Source organism: Sciurus vulgaris (genome assembly GCF_902686455.1).
Source record: "Sciurus vulgaris genome assembly, chromosome: 3".
NCBI lineage: Eukaryota > Metazoa > Chordata > Mammalia > Rodentia > Sciuridae > Sciurus > Sciurus vulgaris.
The window spans coordinates 10,864,222-10,886,367 of NC_136463.1; the positions used below are offsets into that span (position 1 = coordinate 10,864,222).

The 22,146-nt window shown below is 41.4% G+C and overlaps 1 protein-coding gene across 7 annotated transcripts in view; it reads right to left on the reverse strand.

Annotated features, from left to right (window-relative positions):
- MAP2K6 (mitogen-activated protein kinase kinase 6) overlaps nt 1–22,146 on the reverse strand; it is a 109,386-nt gene that overhangs the window by 40,577 nt on the left and 46,663 nt on the right. For 3 of the 7 annotated variants that reach the window (XM_079130251.1, XM_079130252.1, XM_079130253.1), the window contains exon 1: nt 1,182–1,467. The exons of 3 other annotated variants lie outside the window; for them this stretch is intronic. The gene's annotated coding sequence lies outside the window, so the exon portion shown is untranslated. Of the gene's footprint in view, nt 1–1,181; nt 1,854–22,146 lie in introns of those variants that run through there. One more of the 7 variants, XM_079130255.1, reaches the window with a different exon arrangement.

Below are 22,146 nucleotides of genomic sequence, written 5' to 3' on the forward strand. Positions count from 1 at the left end.
AAAAACATACGCTTACCAGTAATCAACATAGAGAAAACCTTTTACCGTTAGCAAAATAATTTTTCTCAGTTTTTAGCTCATTTCTCTCTGTGCATGTTGTGAGATCCGTAACTCACCATTCCTTCTCCTGTTCTTGGAGCTCAGAAGACTATTGACCATGTTTGACTAAATTAGTTGACACACTGCAGTGTCAACTGATGATACCTAAGAGTTTTACTTTGTGTCTGTGCTAGATCTGATTGTGAGAACCTAAATAGTTATACGATCTAATTCCAACAAGTTCCATCCCTGAACCTTAGTCACCCAGATAGAGAAAGCAACTTTAAATGAGATAATCCAGTGAGGACTGAATGATAGATTCAACCTATTCAAAGAACACACACATATTCCAATGCAGGTGAAAGATAATCCCGGTAATCCCAACAGATACAATCCTATAGTTCTTTCTTTACAAAAATAAAATATATATATATATATAAAATATACTTATATATAAAAATATGTAAGTTTATATATATATATATGTAGTTTGTCCGTGAAAATGGTCCCCAGTGGTCAGTTAAGGAAACCAAAAGCAGAAGTTACTTTTAAAGTCCTATGTCTTCCTTGTCTTCATTTCAGTTCTTATAAAATTGATAGAGTCCCATTCATTAAGGAAAGTTTTCACCTTCACATAGCAATGAAATAGGAGCAATTCCTAAAAGTATTTAATTACAATATCATAACTCATAAATCATCAAAATGTCTATTTAAAGAAACAGAGGAGAGAGAGAAGCCTTTGGGTACAGAGACTAAAGAAATAGATGATCTGAACAACAAATGGGGAAAAAAAAATCTTGGTTCCCCCACTTCACGCTCACCCCCAGCATCTCCCCAGGGACATATCGACATCACTCTGCCCCTGAAATCTGCCGCCTGGTGGGTGCAATTACCAACTTCTTGTCTCCTGCCTCAACCCCTGACTGCACGTATACGTTAGATATTTGCACAGGCTTCCAAGTTTCCTTAAGCCCAATATTTCAAGGCACAGCAACATCCTGACAACGAGAAGAAAACAGAGTTCCAGGAAACAGAAAACCAAGTCGAATCACACTATTAGAAAATGCACTGCCTTTACTTGGTAGATGACCTAAAATGAAAACCATAGACACACACACCCCAACATTCTAGAATTCACTTACTTGCCCATCTCTGAAAATATAAGCAGCCCTGATGAGGTTTTCAGAGCTGTAAGGAAGGCCAGCAGAAGAAAACCCCACAGAAGCCATGCTTTCCTTAGCTCCAAAGACCACACACTGCGGCCAGGAGAAACAGAACCAGGCAGACTCCACCTCCTCAAGTCTGGATCACAACAAACCTCTGGGAGCTCATTGTTCCCAGGAAACTGCAACCTCCGGAAGGGACAGAGGAAGTGGGTCCATTTGGACACCCGGGCATGGCATTAATCATTAACCAGACTTGGGGAAATAAATCTATAAAGTAATTCGGGACAGTACAATGTTCTCCGGCCTTTATATCAATGCCTCTTTCATTTCTTAAAAGAAAGAAAAACAATATGTGGTCAGTTTCCAGCTGTGTTTATACCAGAGCAATCTGTTCCCCCTAGGAAGGCTGCCAACACCTGACGCTAACACTGAACACTGTTAAAAAATATATTAATGGGAGGGAGCGATATGAATAATAGAGTTAAGTGACCAACTGTATTAGCCAGTCTTCTCCCTGGAGAGTCCAAAGCAAAAAGGAAAAATGTCAGAAAATAGGTTTTATACGATGCCACATGCTAGCAACAAGCTTTCTCAGAGAGAGAGAGAGAAGTCTGCGTATTTCTGCCCTCTTCTTGGTACAATCTGCAAAGAGGAAGCCTCGCCAACCTGACTGGGCACCCGCCACACCTCATTACATCAGCCCGTGTCACACCCATGCCTGTTTTCTCTGAAAATAGTGCAGTCCAATACACACGGATATTTGCAAAATTCATCTTAAACCAAAGTTGGGTCATGATAATCCTGGCTTGGAGCAAAATGGTACTGAGGGATTTAAAAAGAAAAGAAAAGAAAAAGAAAAACCTTGCCAATAGTAAGAAAATATTTATTTACCATGCTACAGAAAGGTTCACTAGCTTTGACCATATGGAAAAGGATGGGGGACACAAGAGGTCTTGCCCAGCACCCACTCAGAAAGGGTGAAAACAAAGGGCCTCTCTTATGAGCCTTATTACATAAAGCAGAAGACTGAGCCCCGGTGCCAACTCAAACAGCACGGGAAGCCCACGCGGTCAGCAGAAGGTGGCATCCTCAGGATATGCTGATGCCCAAACATTCGTCAGCTTGATGGAAGGTTGGAGAGCTTGATTCTGAGGGTTTATGATTATTGACACAGCTCCACAAAAGGATGGCAGCACTACCAGTGCCAAATTTATTTTAAAAATCTCTTTCCCAATATGAATGGGATTTCTAGCCAAGTAACTGGCAACCTGGAGGCCTTGGCTGCCCTCTCCTTACTACTTGCAGCCGGGCTTCAGTTCCAAGTGTAGTTGGCAATAAAATTGGCAGAGAAGTGTCATTAGATGTTATTCAGTTGCAGTGATCATATGCAAAGCAACTAATGGGGCAGGGCAGAGGAACAGAAGAACAGGCAGAAAACGGGCTTCCCACGGCAGCCACGTGAAAGTAGACAGGGACGCTTCCAGTCCCCAAAACCACCAGCTCACATACACCACTGGACTGAAGCAGTATGCCAGATGTCCTTGGAATTACTTAAAGTTTAGAGAAGAAAAGCTGAAAAGCTCATGTGAACACTTGCAATCACTTTGATTTGAAGGAAGCAGAATGAACTTCCTGGGAGCTCACCTGACCCCCACACTGTTCCCTCTGCCTAAGGGGCTCTGCCCTGGCACATAAGAAGAAATATAGTCAACCAAATTAAGCTCAGTCATCATGTGGCCCCAAAACCCTCCCAGACCTTCCCCACTCTCTTTAAATTAGATCTCCATGGCCATCTTCCATTTATTTTTCTCTTATCCTTTCTCATAATCTATAGTTATTTTATTTTTAAATTTGATTATTTTTGCATTTATTTATTATGTAGATTCCCATGAGAATATAAGATCCATGATGGCAATGATTTTGCACAAATCCAGCATATATCATAAATATCTGTTGACAGAATGTTTGCTGTTCTTTTCTTGACTATTTTGAAAACCTGGATTAAACCCATCAAAAAAAATAAAAAAGAGGGACTAGGGGTGTAGCTCAGTTGGTAGAGTGCTTGCCTTGCAAGCACAAAGCCCTGGGTTCAATCCCCAGCATAACAAAAAGAAAGAAAAGAAAAGAGGAAAAGAGAAAAGAAAAGACAAGACTACATGAAGTGGAAATAGCACAAACTTAAGCATCAATAAGATGGCCTTTTACATCCCAGCTGTGCCACCTATTAATAATGTGACCTTAAGGAACATTCTTCCTGGTGAATTCAGTTTCCACACCTACACACTGGAGATGATGTACAATCTTATCAGGCCACTAACGGACTCAGTTGGCACAAAGTATGTGAAGAACTTTAGCAGTATCTGGCATATAAGTATTCGATACTTTTTTTTCTCCCTTTCACATTTGTGCTTATCTGTTTAAAATATGAGCTCATGAGCTCAGCAAAATGTTCCCTGCATGGACCTCCTCTTTCTTCAAATGCCTTATGTTCTTCTATTGTGTTATTTAAAAATTTTTTTCAAACATATCATCAATTTTGAACCATACATTTGTTGTTCCCACTAACCAGTTCAGCTCTGCACACTCAGGACTTCTGGGAATAAGTTCTCAAGATCTACAGATTTTTTTCTGAAAGTTCCACTCATGACTGAGAGTCCAACCAGAGTCAAGAAGCCCTTGTCTAGAGCATGTCCTGGTAAAATTTTTACTTTCCCACTATTTCTCACTTTCTAATGCCCCAGGTTCCTGATACTTCCTCTACAACCAGCCAATTCCTTCTGACTAAAAAGAATTAAATTCCAAATTCAGTTCCACATTGAGTTATCCCCGTCTTTGAGTTGAAATTGCCAATAATTTACCAGAGTAGACATTACAAGGGGCAAAATTCATCAAGATTCAAGTTTGGCTTTCAAAGAGTCAGAGTATTTGAAAACCTAATTGTTCTAATCACAGAATGTGTATGTGGTGCGTGGCAGAAGCATTGCATCCTGAAAGCAGGTGAGAGGAAATCAGACAAGGAATACAAAAAAAAAAAAAAATGATCTATGATCTCCCAGTGGACATGGTGTTTCAGGTGGTCATTGGAGAACTGGTAGGAGTTGAGGGCTCATGAGAGCTCATTGTACTATATATGTCTTCTTTGTATATATTTAAATGTTTCCAAAATTAAAAGCTCAAAAAAAATGGGCTGGATTTTCATAATCAGGACTTGGAAAGGCAACAGTGGGATTCCAAGTAAAGTGAAGAAGAGCTACCAATACTGGTGCAAGGCACCGGGGTACATTCAATGAATTCTAAGTAAAGGGTCACAATCGTAGCCTGGACCGTAGGTTGACATCAGAAATTACAGTACTGTAACTAAGAAGTTTCTAATTTCAGACTTAGGAGAAAAAACTGTCCATGTTTTTCAGAAGAATGTCATACCACACTGATGGTTCAGAAAAAAAAATTTGCAGTCAGATTTGTTAATCTAATATCTGCAGATGTTCTGAAACAGTGGTACATACACATACAAACCCACACACACATGCATTGCTGTTTTTGGCCCCCAAGTCATTGTTTATAATTTTCCCTGGAATATCCTTATGACCTGTCTCCCCAATCAACTTCAACCCAGCTCAAGCATGTTCTTCTCCAGGAAGCCTTCCATGAACGCCCTAGTCTAATAAATGCCCCTCTTCTGTGCAGCAACAGTGCTGTGGATCTTATCTTTAAGTCTCTCTTCCTGCACTGACTGACCAAACCCATTTGTCCATCCATCTTTTCCACTAAAAATGCACATTCTTCAAAGCTAGAAGAACTGCCTGCATGTCTCAGCCACGTATAGAGTGAGCACCATCTCCAAGAAATCAAAGGCAGATACCTCCGTGATCCGGCTAAAAAATAAGCTGCTTAACCTTCTGGACAGGCAAAATCTATAAGCTCTGGTAACTTAGTGTACTAAGAGCTACAGAGGAACAGAAGTTAAATAGTAGTAGTAATTAGGAAGAATAGCAGTAGAAAGAGCTATGATCATCATATGGCTTTTCCACACCCAGATGAAATTCACCAGAAGAGGAAGGTCCGGCCGAGAGAGGTGGGTGGTGGGGACAGGGCAGGTAATGAGTGTCAGTACAGATGCATTAAGTAGAAGATCCTGGAGGGTCACAGGGCAGATTCCAAGTAAGCAAAGGAAGCTTAAGAGTGGAAGGAGGGGAAGTGTGTAGATTTGGGAGTGAGAGACAGAGAGTAGAGAGGTGAACTAGCCAGGGAAGCAGGATGAGAGAAGAAAAGGTAACCAAGAGGACATTTTAAGATCATGGGATAAAGCGAAGGACACAAAGAACTGCTGGTCCTGTCAAAGGGGAATGAGCCAGGACACGCACTCAGGATTTTCTTACAGCTTCCCATGATGAAAGTTCTTTTTTCAGACCTGGGAAAGCTGAAGTGGGTTGTGTTATGTTAGCAAATCTGTGCTGACTTTGGACTTTTGAAAGAACCTAAAAGTGAATCTCAGTGGATGCCCTCTAGTGGGGTCTAGGCCCGAGGGAAGTGGTGCATGGGGAATCCCCAGTCTGTCTAAACTCCTTCCTTGTTGCCACTACTCCATTCTTCCTTTTTATCAAAAGGAAATATGGACAGAAGGGTGTTAGAAAAATCACTTTAAAATAAAAAATAGGAAACAAGTTGTAAACACATTCAGAGAGGCAGCTGGTCTTTTCAAAATGCACACCCAATTTGGGCTATGTTTAAAAGGAGCTTTCATTTTTCAGACCTAAATACTGAAATGTTTACAAACGAAATGATATGATTCTAGGATATACTTCAGAATAATATGGAGGGCAGTGAGGAATGGAAAGGTGGAGGTACAGAGGAAATAAGATTAGTATGAGTTGAAATAAGATCAGTAATGAACATGTAGTGGTTCACTACATTGCTTTTGAATATATTTGAAATTTCCCAAAATATTAATATTTAAAACCGCAATAAAATCACAGGAAATATTCAATTGTGAGAAAGATGGACTTTTTTTCTTGGAAGAAATGGATTCTTTTTTTGCTCTGGTCCAAGACCACTTTTTGTGGGTATGCTAGGGATCAAACCCAGGGCCTCGTGCATGCAAGGCAAGCGCTCTACTACTAAGTCACAACCTCAGACACCCCAATGACCACAGTTTTAATAGCACTGGGATTACCCGCTTTTTAAGCAATGAAAACTTCAGAACAGTAACTTTAATTCCATCAGCTGCTTAAAATAGAGATTATAATGAAATACAGGAAAATTCATCTATGACCCTTCTTAGAGGCTACCTAATAATAATATTATTATTATTAATATGTTAATTATATTATTATATTATATTAATATATTTATTTTTTAAATTATTGTATTATTATTATAGACAGGGTACGGGGTCTTGCTATGTTGCCCAGGCTGGCCTTGAACTGGTGATCCTCCATCCTCAGCCTTCAAAGTAGCTGGGATTACAGGAGTGCACAACCACACCTAGTTTAAGAGATTGACTTTTAAAGAACATAGCCACAACAGCGTTATCTTACCTAAACAAATAATTTTTTAATATCTGCTGAGTTCACAATCCTAATTGCATTAAAATTTTCTCAAATACTTTTAAATTACTGTGTGTTTTAATGGGGAATCAAAATGAAGTCCAAGCCTTATAACTGGTTGATAAATTTCTTAGTGTATTTTTAATCTATGCATTTTTCTCCCATTTCTTTTTGCTTCTCCTGACACCCAACCTCATGCAATTGTTTTGTTGGAAAAATACAGGTCATTTGTCTTCCCATCGGATTCTGCTGATCCATAGACTTGTTGATTCACATATTCCTGTATTGGTGAGAATTTGATCAAATTCAAGTGTGATATTTTTGTTTGGCAGAAGGACTTCACAGGTAGCCTCGTTTACTTTAAACTGATATCAAATTGCTGGGGTTTTTGTTTTGTTTTGTTTTGTTTTGTTTTGTTTTTTTGGTACTGGTGATTGAACTAAGGGGTTCTCAACCACTGAGTTATATCCCTAGCCCTATTAGAGACAGGGTCTCACTGAGTTGCTTAGTACCTTCACTTTTACTGAGGCTGGCTTTGAACTGGAGATCCTCCTGCCTCAGCCTCCCTAGCCACTGGGATTACAGGCATGCACCACCACGCCCTGCCAAATTGCTGAATTTTATGCAATCTAGTCCATTATCTTGAACTCATAATTGAAAAGGAAGAGATAAATAATCCCTTAAGAACACTTCATATTTTAAAAAGTTTTTAATCATCAACTTGATAGGTAAACGGGGGTACCTTATTGTTTAATTACATTCTTTAAATATCTAATGAAGCTGTGTATTTTTGTCTACTGACATCTGTGTTCATCTTTCTGTGAACTACCTGTTCCGGTCATTTTCCCATTTTTATATTAGTTTGCTGTTATTATTAGTTTACTCATGAGACGGGAGGATTGTAGTCAGAGTTGTAAAGACGCATGCACACAACGCATGCACACACACTTGGGTTTTATTTTTGCTTTTCCTTTTTGGTTATTCAAAAGTTTAAATGTTTCCATTCCTTTGTCATCTGCATTTTTGGAAGGCAGGAACAGTCATCTCCCCATTCCAATAGTCTACTGCCCCAATACCACCCGGTAATCCTGCGAAGCTTTGCTGAAGCAAAGAAGGAGGAGTCGCTGACCAGGTTCCAGGTCTTTCTAACTTAATGCCAAAGAGGAGGAAAAAAATCAGAAGGAAGAAATGCAGCCCTCTCCCAGCTCTATGGCACATTCTGGAATACCCTGGGTTCCCTGCCAATAAGAAACAAGAGGATAAAGAAGCCATTGCCAAATCAGTATCAAAAAAAATAGGGTAGCGATCTGTACCCTGTAACTGAAACTCCCCTGCCTGGAAAAACTCAGTCTAATCCTTTGTCCCAGGGCTGTTTCTACAATATCTGGTCACCTTTCTCCACAGAGAAGCTGGACACTCTTGAGAGTCACGTTTTGCAGAGCCCCGCCTGGCAAAGGACCGTGATGTAGCCTGGCCTTTTGTTCTACTGCATATTTTCCTGGCTTAGGGCATCTCTCACTGGAGACACTTTGAGTTAGAGGTTTACGATGGTCAATTAAAAAGCAAACACTAAGAAATAGCTCCGAGGAAACCACAAAATTTAAATATGAGATTTTTCTGGAAAAAGAAAGCTAACAATTTATTTGCAAAGTAGCTTGGCTTATGTCAGGGTACTCAGATCCCCATCCTATGTCAGATCCTCATATAACTCTTAAGAGGAAAATTCCACGGTCCTACAGAAAGACTGAAGCCCTCAGTTTTTACTCCTGAATAAACCAGCATCACTCTCATAGACGAACACAGCTTCAGGCAATGCCACGACTCAGGGTGTCAAAAGAAGTGAAGTTCTCTAGTCTTATGTAATATGTGCAGCATTGTTTCACACACTCACCTTGAAACATGGAAATCGGTTAATCTCCAAGACCGAGCACCAGAAAAATATGCATCAATTCCCTATTGCAGCACAACGATGTTCTACCGACCTACACAATCTCAGAACTGAGTGAAAAGTGTAGATTTATATATGCTACACGGTACCCCTTGAGGTTATTTCCATCTATTTTCCGTCTGCATTAGAAATTCTGCATAATGCTGCGCAGTTTCACATCTGCCCAACTCTGCAAATATACTATTACCTACACAATATTCCCGACTTTTGATGCTAATCACAAATACTAACAGAAAATTTATAATGATCCCTGGATATACTGATTTTGCAAGACTTTCTTTGTGTTTTCGCAAGACTTTGTGTTTTCGATTCTTTTTTTTTTTTTTTTTTTTTGGAAAGATTTCAAATGAATGTTACTAATGGAAATTCTCACAAGCCTTTATTATTGAGGAGCATGGGAGCTGGGGATGTGACTCGGTGATACAGCACTGGCCGAGCATGCATGAGATCTGAGTTCAATCCCCAGGACCACAAAAAAAAAAAAAAACAAATAATGGGGATCAGGATGAAAGATGAAGAGAAGTACTCATTCATGTATAATATGGCCAGATGACTTAAAAATCTCCAACAGAGATAAATGTGGTAAACTGAAAAACAATTCAACATGACCCTTGTGAACTAGCAGGTGAGAGCTTGGGAAGTTATTTATCTAAGCCTCATCCTTCAAATGGGAATACCAATACCTGCCCAGGTAGGATTAAAGGAACTAAGCAATATTGCAATAACGCTCCATAAATCCTGTTGCAAGTTATCAAATTAGCCATACTGCTGTTTGGGTCAGGTACTTGTTTTTTAACAAGTGGTTGCTCATGAGAAAAATATAAATAGTAATCAGAAATGATCACTTATTATACATTAGAAACAGTCTTCAACATTTCATGTGACTTAATTTCATGGTAACGATGACCCTGGGATGTTACTTCCACTATTTCCAGGACCGTGTCCAGATGCATAGAGTTCATACAGATGTGAGCAGTCAGTTTCCCCATATCATACAATTGCACTTCGTCCTTCAACTGAAATCACTCTTCATCACGAGTCTCTTTCCACTAGCTGGTGGAAGGATTACTGCTGAACTGAGTCAGGGCTATATATAAATCCTGGGATCCAGAGGAAAACATTGGATTGAGTCCACTGTACACAAGCTTTCTACTCAGATGACTAGTCTTCTCCAGATAACACGTGCAGGCGATGAGGCTGTTTACCAGGAGCTGTGGGGACATGACCTGAGACTATGGAGGGGTTCTAGACTCAATCAAAAGGCTATACTGCCATGACCTTTGCTCAAGATAATTTAACCTTTCTGGACTTTAATTCCCCTGATGCTAAAATGGCAACATTCAATCACCAGTTAATTTTGTCACGAACTGATGCTCTGGGGTTTGAGAGGAGCACTCCAGCTCCCGTATAGATGAAATCATCAAGCGTTCTACTCTTGGATAGCTCTGTCATGAGCTTATAAATTAACCCTCTTTCCCCGAGCGGGTTTTGATGAACCTGAAAAGCCCATTAACCCACCTGACATAAGTGGCTGATTCCAATTAGAGGGTCAAACTTGAACAAACTTGAACACCCTGTTTGCAGGGTGCTGTCTTAGGGATGCTCATTTGCCTCCTCTGAATATCAAAGAAAAGGGCTCTTCACCCCTTCATGGACTCACTGATCAGCTTATCCTGAGGGTCATCTCGCCCGATGCTTCTCCCTTCCTATTAGAGGACTCCACGATCCCAGACTAGACTAAACTCTCAGGGTCACTGGGATTCTGAAATGTGGCTTTATGAAAGGAATCTTAACACCCACAGTAAAACAAGTACACAAAACCAATTACATCTGAAGGACTCTCTCGGGGCATTTTCTGGATAGGAAATAAACCCATCTCTTCATACCAAGAATAATATTTTTCACCCCAAGAAATTGCCCCATTCTCCAATGTCTGAAAAAATTAAAAAATAAGCCAAGTAGTCCTTTCAAAAATAACACTCTCACTGCATGCAACCCTACAGCCAGAATAGATCTGCCTATGGTTGTTGGGTGCCTAGCACAGGATCTGAGAAAGCATTTCTCCTTCACATGCTGAATGCTTCCAGGGGTGATGTGTTCTACGTTTACTTTCAGCACAAGGCTCTTAACTTGGTAACCTCAGCCTCTCCATCCAGAGTTCACATAAATCAAAATAGGAAAGTCCAGACTTTGCAGTATATCCGGGAATAAAGAATGATCTAAGGCAAGTTCCAAAGTTTGAGTTTTTTGTACGCTTGTTACTGCTTTATTAAAAAAAAAAAAAAAATGGGAAATATGAGTAACAATCCCGCCAAGGAAAGAAGCCAGTGAGGCAGGGGGTCAAAAGAGACCAGAAAGGTGCACAAAAATGATGGAGTAGTGTCCCAGTGGACACCGTGGGACCCCTGAGAGGTGGTCTCAGGAAAAAAGGGCAAAAAGGATGACAACCAAGAGAAAATTTGGTGTGAAGAGAAGCACAGGGTATTGATGTATAACAGGGTGTTCTGCCAAGATTTCCCATGGGGTCCTAGAAAACACGAAGCCAAGAAACATTAGAAACAGCCAGAATAAGTCAGCTGAAGAGTTCTTGTCATTTCAGATGAATTTTTACCCAGTGCTTTTACAGTATACAGGCTTCTAAGGAAGTAGTCAACGTTATATGAGAAACATACGGGACTATGCACCAAGCAAACCAAGCCATGCAGGGCTGGAAAGTGGGCATGACCTGAAACGTCCTTATTTCTTCCAAGCGTGCCTTCATTCAAGAGCTGATCAGCAAAATACCTGGAAACCAGTGACTCAGGAAAGGTCCCCAGCTTGAGAACCAGGCACACACGGCCGAGGACGTGCGAATATGGGCTGTATCTCACTCTTCTAGAAATTTTAGAAAGCTTGCCGCAAAAGAGTTTGAATGCTGATCTTTCAGTTGTAAACCCCAAGGTCTAAAACAGGATCCATGACATTCCCTTTGCGCTCCCTTTCTTCTTAGGATAGCTTTATTGAAACCTAATCCATTTATTCACTTGTTTCACATACATTTTACCCACTTACATTATACCATTCAAGGATCTCAAAATACATGCAGTTACGCAATCTTCAGAATCAATGTTAGGACATTTTTCATCACCCATGAAAGAAACACCAGAGCAGTTAGCAGTCACTTCCCATTTCCCTCCAACGCTACCCACCCTCCACCCCTAGACAACCTCTAGTCAACTTTCTGTCTCTCTAGATTTGTCTACACCGCTCCTTTCATACAACAGAATCAAGCATTTCCACCGCCAGCTCCTGTCACTTAGCATAATGTTTTCAAGGTTCACCCTGTCACACGGCGCACACTCTCCCTTTCTGTGGTTGACATGTGACATTTTATTTACCCTTTCATCAGCTGACAGATGCATGTATTGTTTCTACTCTTAGCAATCATGCCTAACGCTGCTACGTACAGTCATGTGTAAGTTTTTGCGTGGACGTGTGTTTTCAATTCTCTTGGGTACTGACATAAGAGTGAAATTTCTGTGTCCAACAGCCACTTATGTTTAACCTCATAAGTGTCAAACTGCCTCTCAAAGCAGTTCTCCCATTTTATATTCCCACCCACAGTGTAGAGGGTTCCAACCTCTCCACTAAAATTTAAAAAGTAAACAACCAGGAAATGGTAGTAAATATGGGAACAATCTATAAAGAACCCCAAGTGGTTCAGGATGGGATCAAGAGTCTTGACATGGCCAGAACCTGGGGTCTTCTTCTGAGTCTGATGCTAACTAGAAGCCTATAAACTTTAGTTTCTGACCTTTCTTAAACTTGGTTCCTTTGCCTGAAAATCCAGGGATCCGACAGTTAATTTCAGTCTATACAACTAGTTCAAGTCAACATTTTCTGAGACCAACCCAATACTACCAAGCACTTGTTGTGCATTTGGATTTCAAAACCACCCTAAAAAAAATGAACTATTTCCTAAAAAGTTAAAAGTAGGATTTTACCATATGATCCAGCAATTCCACCTCTGGGGATATATTGAAAACAGGATGATATGAGCCAAATGGTTTCCCCACAAAACTTATACGTTGAAGTCCTAACCTTAGGAACATCAGAACAGCACTTTGTTTGGAGATATGTTTTTAAAGAAATAGTCACGTTAAAATATGGTCATCAGAGTGGGTCCTGATCCAATATGACTGGTGTCCTCATCTGAAGAGGAAAGCAGGCCACATGGTACACAGAGAGAGAGAAAAGGAGAGAGACATGTGCAGACCCAGGAAGGCGGCAGTCATCCACAAGCCAAGGACAGAGGACTTAGAAAAATGTAACCTTCACAACACCTTGATCTCAGAGTTCTAGCCTGAAGAATTGTGAGAACTTAAATTTCTGTCGGCTTAGGCACCCAGTCCAGGGCACTCTGTTAGGGTGGCCTTCACCAAGTAATACAGAGATATTTGTGCACATGTGTTCACAACAGCAGTATTTACAGTGGCCCAAAGGCAGAAGCAACTCGAGCGACTACTGATGGACACATGGGTAAACAGACCATTGGTTATGCACTCAGTGGAATATTATTCAGCCTTAAAAAGGAAGGCGATTTAGACACAGGCTTTAGACCTTGGGGACAGTATGGCGAATGAAATGAGTTCATCACAAAAAGACAGCTACTGTCTGATTCCACTTAAACAAGGCACCTAGGGTAGTCATAGAGATAGAAGGGAGCATGGTGGCTGCCCAAGCCGAGGCGGGGAAGAATGGGCAGTTGCTCAGTGAGTACAGAATTTCAGCTCTACCAGCTCTAAAGAGCCCTGGAGATAGTGCCTAACAACAGAGATGTGCTTAGTCAGGCCAAATTGCATTCCTAATAATGGTTAAGATGGTGAATTCTAGCTTATGTGTATTTTACCACAAATAAAAATAAATTCTTATTCACAGGACCAGAAACTAAGGTTTAGATGCTAGTATTTTTTTTTTTTTTTTTTTTTTCAAATTCTAACAGTCACTAATCCCTCGAGGTCAGAATCCAAAGTCCAAGCAAGAAGTACTACTATTTTTCTGTGTTAGCACTAAAGTTTTCTATTTTAAATCAAGGTGAAAGCCTATTTCTTTTTCCTATAGCCTCTGAACTCAGACTCTTTTCAGATGATGTTGCTTTTCCAACGAGCATTTTGTTTGTTCAGCTAGTCTGGAGCAGAAGCTTGTTTGGGAAGGTTACCGGAGTCCCTCCCACCCCCGTCTCTATATTCCTGACTGGTACTATGGCCTCTCATTTCAGGATCAAAAAAAAAGGGAAGAATGAAATGGAATTTATCCAAAATACCCAGCAGCTCTCGTGAGAGATGCCAAGAGGGCTTCCTCTTTCTATGCCAAAGACGACATTCTCTGCAGTTAAACTACTTCTCCCCAATCGTGTCAATATCCAAAAGCTGTTGGACCAGAAGCTTCAGCTCTCTGAAAAGCTGAAACTAGGACCGTCCCAGGGGGTAAGTCTATGCACAGTCCTGTTCTCTGTGCCTGCCAAGTTGCAAACAGGTTAGGGCTGGTGGGAAGAACGGAATGTCCTGTGAAAAAGAGGAGGGACACAGAAGTAGCCACAAGCAGTACAGGCCAGGGCCCTGGGGTTTCACGTGCTGGGAACGAAAGTGAAACCACATGAAGGAGGTGAGTGTAGAGATGCAAAACTCTAGGAAATGATGCTGAGTTCTCTGGAATGCTTAGTTCTCAGGAACAGAAGCCACTGAATGGCTGACTGGCTAAAAAAAACAATTTCTTTTTCAAATTTCACAAACATAAGAAAACATTCAACCTGAGTGTATCAGATTAATTTTCCAAATCCTTCTCTATTACAGAAGGGCAATAAGCCTACTCACTGTGCAGCCGGAGAGATGTTATAGAAAGCCAAAGTAGATTTCTTGGGCTTAGCTCCCCGAATATTCTCCTGGTAAGTCAAAATCTTACCATGCATAAGGCTCCAAGAAATTGTTCAAATTCCCGGGTGCTACTGAAACTCTGTTATATTTAACACTGCTTGGAATAAGTAGGCCATTCACCAGGGCTGAGACATTTTTTGAATAAAATAAATAGCTATGGCTATTGTAGTAGCCTCTTTCATTGCAGAAAGCATCCTGCTCCAGCTATGCTGGCAGAGGCTGTAATGACTGGTCACACCACGCTTCTTTCCGAGTATTTACATGACCACATCATTTTTTAGTGAATTGAATAATTGTGTAAGTGCAGGCTGAAACACAGCTTGATCTGAAATTGGAAGAAAAATGGTCGGGACACATACATTCAGCGTGGATCTAAGCTCAAGACCCATACAGAGTCGCGACCCTCAGTACTGAAGCGAACTAAGAAGCAGGCCACTGACCCTTCCTAGCTAGTGCTGCCACAAGAAGACCAAATGTCCTACCAGAGGGGCCACATAAGCTGACGATGTCACCAAGGAGGAAAGTGGGAAGGACGAATTCAGTCATTCTCTCCCAAAATATTTATTCAATTCCTACTCGGCTATGTTCTCAGAATAAAAAATAAATTACAGCTAGCTCCCTACTCCTGCACATGCCACCCCCCACAACAAGTATGTCGCTTCCAGAATGATTAAATTAAATTGTAATCTTCCCAGAGGATGCGGGGGGGGGGGGGGTGAAAAAGGGCAGTAGTAACTTCTACATGAGCTAATTGAGCTGGGGCCAGGGCACAGGAGAGCAAAGTGGCCTCTGACTGAACTCCTAGTCTTTGAAGAAGTCTGTCTACACCACCTTCCAAAATGCCTACCAACTGTGATTCAAACTGCTCAAATGAATTCTAAAGCCCACCCTGAGAAATAACTAAGACACAGTCAAGTGCAAATCCTTTCTATTTCCCTGAACACACCTCTGTCCAGGCCTCTCCTCCCACCTGGAATACCTTTACCTGCTCCCTCTGCCCACCACACAGTGTCCTATTAAGAGCTCTCCTTCCTATATTTTGGTCCTGTGCCTGCTTCCTATGAATTTGTCTCTCATGTATCATATCTCCTTCTCCTTCCCTCCACCCAGGACACTTGAAAGCTATGTGTGAATTTGCCGATTTGCATGGGGGTGCAGTGGGAGGTCACTAACATACCAGGTCTAAAGCAAGGACTTAACAGCTATCACCTCTCAATTGCATAAAGAGCTGTTATCCTCACCAGGCAGCTGAGAAGTTGAACTTTAGAACAGGCAGGTAAATACACCACAGTGCTACAACCAGATAAGAGTAGACCCACATGTGCCTGATTCAAGGCCTGCATTTTCCTCACTAGGCTACTGGGTTGCAGTGTGCACAAAGGACATAATTTATGCACCATTCCCCATTTCTCTCCACCCACCTGCCACTACAGTCCCCAGTGAGGCTCTCCAATCCAGCACAGGTTTTGATCAGCTTCCAAACAGAAGCAGATGTAGCCTCATCTTCAGCTACACCAGGAGACGTTTTCTGCCTCTGGATTCCTGCACCCACAAGTCTCTGACACCTGCCAGAAGCCACTGGGCCTGCTGACATGCAAAGCATGGGAGCTAAAGCAGGAAGGGCCACTTGGGATCGATGAACAGTGATGGACAAGAGCTGAAGAATGACCCTGTTAGTCCCCTGAGCACAAAGCTCTGAGATACATTTCATGAGGCTCTTAGAAGATCTGATGGGAATAAATATTGATTGTCCCTAGCAGGGATCACTGCACCGTTTCCTTCTTCCCTTTTCATCCCCTTTGTCCCGCCTACTTCTTGGGTAATAAGAATAAATAAGTCTGTTAGACACAAGCCTCTATTCCAAGCTCTGTCCTCAGATTATAGGTAGCAGAAATGTGGTCCGCAGCAACAATCCAGGCTGTGGTGAAATCTGCCCTGTCACTCATGCCATATGAATCAGCAGATCCAAAGGTGCTTGGTAGAACGCATGACTCACCTGTGGATGTAAGCCAGCTTCCTCTCCTCGGTCACCCAAGGCCGGTGCAATGGACAGAAAAGCAAAATGACTTCAGGGGGCAGGGAGAGAGACTGTGCATGGATCAAGCACTATGGGCTTCCTCTTACCAACGGCCTATTGCCCTGGCTGAATATCCCACCACCGAATAGCAGAGAGAGATGCCAATTCCTATACACCTTCAGGCATATCAGCTAGGCCAGCCCCAGGATGCAAGGTTGATCACAACACACCTCTTCCATCCTGGAATTGACACCTACTCCGAATATGATGTGCCTTCTCTGTGTGTGATGGTTCTGCAAGTTCTACTACCTGAGGACATGAGGGTCCCTAACTACCTCGTGGTATCCCACAGGACATTACTTCAGACCAAGGAGGACCAATTTATGTCACAGGGCGGGCAATAATGACTAAGACTTAGGGAAGCCATCACAGACGCTCCTTGACTTATAATGGGGTCATGGAGGCATAACCCATCGTAAGTCGCAAATGCATTTAACACACCTAATCTACCAAACACCATAGCTCAGTGGCACAGGGGGCTACCGAGGATGAGTGGTTCACCCTCATCATCGCATGGCTGACTGGGAGCCGCTGCTCCCTGCTGCTAGCCAGAAGCATAAGAGAGGATCGCAGAGTGTACGGATGGCCTCGGAAAGACAAAAATTCAAAATGCAAAGTACTATTTCTCCTGCACGCATACCACTTTTGCACCCTCATGAAGTCAAAAAATCCTAAATCCAACCCCTCTGAGTTGGGGAGCCTCTGTAGTTTCATCACCCGCCTTATCACTCAAAAGCAGCCAGCTTGACTGAAGAGTGCAGTGGCCTGGTGAGGCCTCAATCAGGGCTCTAGCAGAAGGACACCCCGTTCATGTCCCAGCCCTGGTATTTCTGCAAGGAGGCCTGTTTCCTTTTAGAGAGGCAAAGAGCTGAGATCTGGATTCCAAGTGTTCTCATTGTTATACGGGCTCTTTCGCCAGTCGGAACTGGGCAACAGATGAATGCATGCACACATAAACATATGCCTACGGATTGTAGAACTGTTTATAAATTCATAGATGGCTACATCTGCACATGAACATATAGACATCCACATACATATTTGGGAATCATGGATTCATACCAATGTGCCAAACCCAATGAACACCCGAGGTGCACTCGTCCTTATTGGTTCGTTTTTACCTTCTCTCATTTGCCCTATCCTGTAATAATACACCTGAAGGAGTTTCGAGACAGCATGCTCTATGCTGCTGTCTGTTTCTCTTTTTGACAGTGATGAAATTTTGCTCCAGTGCTCCCCAGGAAAATTACCCCTGTTTTATTGTCCGGAAATGGAGCTCCCACCCACGCCTGAACCAACCTCTAAAAGAAAGGACATGGGTCCAGTAGGACTCATTAGACCAAGCATTACCAACATTCTGGGGCTGGGGTCAGGGACTCCCCTCAAGTCCACCAGCACATGGAAGTAGGTGGGGTGCATGAAGAAAAGAAGGTCTCTACCACAGAGAAGGGAGGGGGCTGAGGAGCATGGACTTTCGGGAAGCCAACAACTACCTACCACATTGGCATACAATCCACATGGTGGACTAGGCAACGTAAAACCCAAATAACCATAACAAAATCCATAATAAAATTATAAGTCACATCGTCCTTCTGTGTGCACATGTGACCATTGATACTCAGTCCTCATCATTTTCTTACTCTGTGACCCACGAAAAGTTTAGAACCGTTTTCATGTTAAATTACATAGTCTTCAATCTTAAATTTATAGAGCACTAGAGGTTTATAGAGGTTCCCGGGAATTTTTCATCCTAATCCAGAAAATGCAAGTATTCTCCCAAACTCATTTATTGCACTTCTGGTCCTAGGGCAGGAATCAGAGGACTGGGAGGCCTTTGTCGAAATACCGATGTTTGTCTCAGTTTGAGTCCTCCCTGTGCTTGTTCCTAGAGACTGCCTTTTCAGGCTTCTGGGACAATTCAGGGGCACAAATCCTTGATGAATTAGACATGCTGCCTTTTAAACTCTCATTCTTCTAAAGAAAAAGGGGATTGAGCAGGAATCCCTGCAGGAATAAAGGAAACAGAAGTGCAAACTGCCATAAAGAAGAAATAAATCTGTGGCTTAAAAGCCAAAGAGCAAATGTCAAGGCAGCTTGTCAATTTCAATGTGTTCTTGGGATTTTATCCCACTGGCCCTAAACGCAGTGTTCTGGGCCCTGGACGTTTTACCACCATCTGGAACAGCTGTGGTAATAGAAAGAGATCAACTTGTCCAAAGCTTTAATCCAGGAGGGCTCCTTCAACAGTTCTATTATCTATCTGAAAGGCTGAGCACAAAGGCGTCCAATGTGGCCATTGTGCAGGGTCCGGAGGGGGATGGGCCCTTACAAAGCATGTGTCCCTGGGTGTGGCTCTTCAAGTTTTGCCAGGCAAACAACTGCTGTGCAGAGATGAAATCCCCAATCTACTACAGGACGTTACTCAGCCACGTCAGTTAAAGTTTGGTCCTATGAAATAACCATCCAAAATGGGACACTTTTGAGAGTCGAAAAGGACATGATTGGAGCTGGGGATATAGCTCAGTGGTAAAGTGCTTGCCTAGCATGCATGAGGCCCTAGATTCAATCCTCAGCACTGCAAAAAAGTAAAATAAATAAAGACACTGCTAAGAATTAAATCCAGAAGAACTGTGAAGCATGATAATCCCAACCAGCCAGATGTAGGGGACCCTACTCCGTCAGCACATACTTTATAAAGCTGTCCTCTGTTCTGGTCTCTTTCACTCACCCAGTACTTTGCATGTAACCAGCATAGTGTTAAAAATCATAGAGAACACAAAATCGTAATTAAAATTAAAATAGCATACTACAACGTAACATAACACTATCATATGTAAGCCCTTGGCCATAGGAACCCACCTCTCTTCACTGGAACAAGACTCTGGCTGCCTTCAGCAATAGCCATTTGGCTCGCCTTGAAATCAAAATTAACTTGTTTACACTCAGCTGAGGCATTAGGAGCATTTATTTGCATGCTTTGGTTTTTAAATCTTTGATTCAGAATATGTCCAAGTGACTCACTAGTCTATTTTGGTCTTGGGAATTAAGCTGCATTCAGAAATTTTTCCTCCAATCACACATACCAGGGTAGAGGGTGGCCCTTCTAAGAAATCACTGGAACATCTGTGAGAGGTAGGGGAATCAAGCAGATCTGATCAGGGGGTATATGCCTGAAAAATATCTTGAGCCCTGTTCATATTTTTACCTTGTCAGCCATCTCCAAATCTTCTCCTGATCAATACACATCTATGTACATTAAACAACATTCCCTAGTCCTCTTGGCTAAAGAACATTTCAAATCTAGGATCCCTAGTTTTTTACACCTTTCAACTGAAAGAGAAAAAAGCTATTTTACTACTGATGCTTAAAGAACAAGAAATTATGTTTGAAGACAAATACTACAGATTTCCTGAGTTCAAAAAGTAGAAAATATTTATTAAAATATCTAGAAAATCAGATATAAGGAAGAAAATCAAAATTACCCCAATTCTACCACCCAAGCAAAAATTTTATTAATATTTTGGTGCATCATTAATGTTTATAGCAGCACAATTCACAATAGCCAAGTTATGGAATCAGGCTGGATGACCCTCAATAGATGAATGGATTAAGAAAATGTAGTAAATATACACAATGGTGCTTTACTCAGCCATAAAGAAGAGGGAAATTATGGCATTTGCCAGTAAATGGATGGACATGGAGACCATCAGGCTTAGTGAAATGAGCTGTATCAGAAAATCAAGGGTCGAGTGTTTTCTCTCAGATGCAGAAGCTAAAGCAAAATAAGGGAGGGGGTATGAACATGGTGGACTGAGACAGACATCATGACCCTACATACATGTGTGATTACACGAATGCTGTGAATCTACATCATGCACAACCATGGAAATAAAATGATGGACCCCATTTGTGTACAATGAATCAAAATGCAGTCTGTAAAAATTTTTTTAAATAAATAATTTAAAAAATTAGAAAAGAAAAATAAAGGAAAAGGGGATGGGGATCAGATATCATAAGGATAGAGGGAAGATCGAGCAGAAGGGAGGAGGGACAGGAAAGGGAGAATGAACGTAACAAAGCCACATTATGTACATGTATTAATACACCAAAGTGAATTCCACCTTTATGTATAAAGTATCAATCAAAAACAAATAAATAACGGTGCTAAAGGAAGACCAGCAGAGTAGAGGAAGGAGAACAGAGGGAGGGGGAAGGGGAAGAAAAAGATGGGATGGGGGGAAATGGGTTTGAAATCAAATTCCTTACATGTATGATTTTGTCAAAATGAACCCAACTATTATATATAATCTGTAATGCTCCTATAAAAAATATTTTGATGTGTTACCTTGCAGTCAGTTTTGCACACCAAACTGTGACTCTGTATATTTATGTAGAATTTTCTCACAAAATTCAGATAATAATGTGCATGCAATTTTAATACTGCTTTTTATTCCTGAGCATTTTATTGCAAACATTTTCTACAGACATTAATCATACCTTTCTGTACCCATTTTGTTTCACTTCAAAAATATTTCCCAAAGTACTGGGAGTTGTAAAAGTTATTATTTGTTTGTGATTGTTGAGTGACCAATGGCATGCATTAGTAGCATGTGTGAACTATATTTGGCTCTTTAAAAAGAACAAGTTGAAGGATATTAGCTTGTCACTCGATTTTACAGAACTTGAAATCAGCCCATTTTGTAAAACCCAAGGGCAAGAACCCAGGCATGAAACCACCAACATGACCCAGTGTACCATAGCACTCCTCGGTATGTTATGATAAAGAATTAAAGTCATCACGGTACAGTGATATATGCAGACCCATGTTTACAACAGCACACTCACAATAGCCAAACTATGGAACCAGCCTAGGTGTCCATCAATGGATGAATGGATAAAGAAAATGTGGTAGATACACAATAGTTTTATTCAGCCACTTAAAAAAAAAAAAGACTGAAATTGTCATTTGCAGAAAAATGAATGAAGCTTGAGAGCATTATGTTAAGTGAAATAAGAAATAAGTCAAACTCGTAAAAGTATGTATGTTTGCTCTCATGTGTGGAAGCTAGAGAGGAAAGGGGGGTAGTTATCAAGGGGGAGAATCTCATGAAATAGAAGGGAGATCAGTTGAACAGCGCAAAGGGTCCAAGGGGAGGAGGAAGAGAGGAAAAAGGGAAAACCTGGGAATGACACTGTCCAAATTATGTTGCTGCATTGCATACATGTACGAATGTGCAACAATGAGTCCTCCAATTATGTGTAATTATAATGCTCCAATCTTCAATTGATGAAGTATACTGGTGGTATATTTATACAATGGAATATTACTCCAGGCATAAAGAATAATAAAATTATGGCATTGGCAGGCAAATGGATGAAACTGGAGAATATCATGCTAGTGAGATAAGCAATCTCAAAAAACCAAAGGAAGAATGATCTCGCTGATAAGTGGATGATG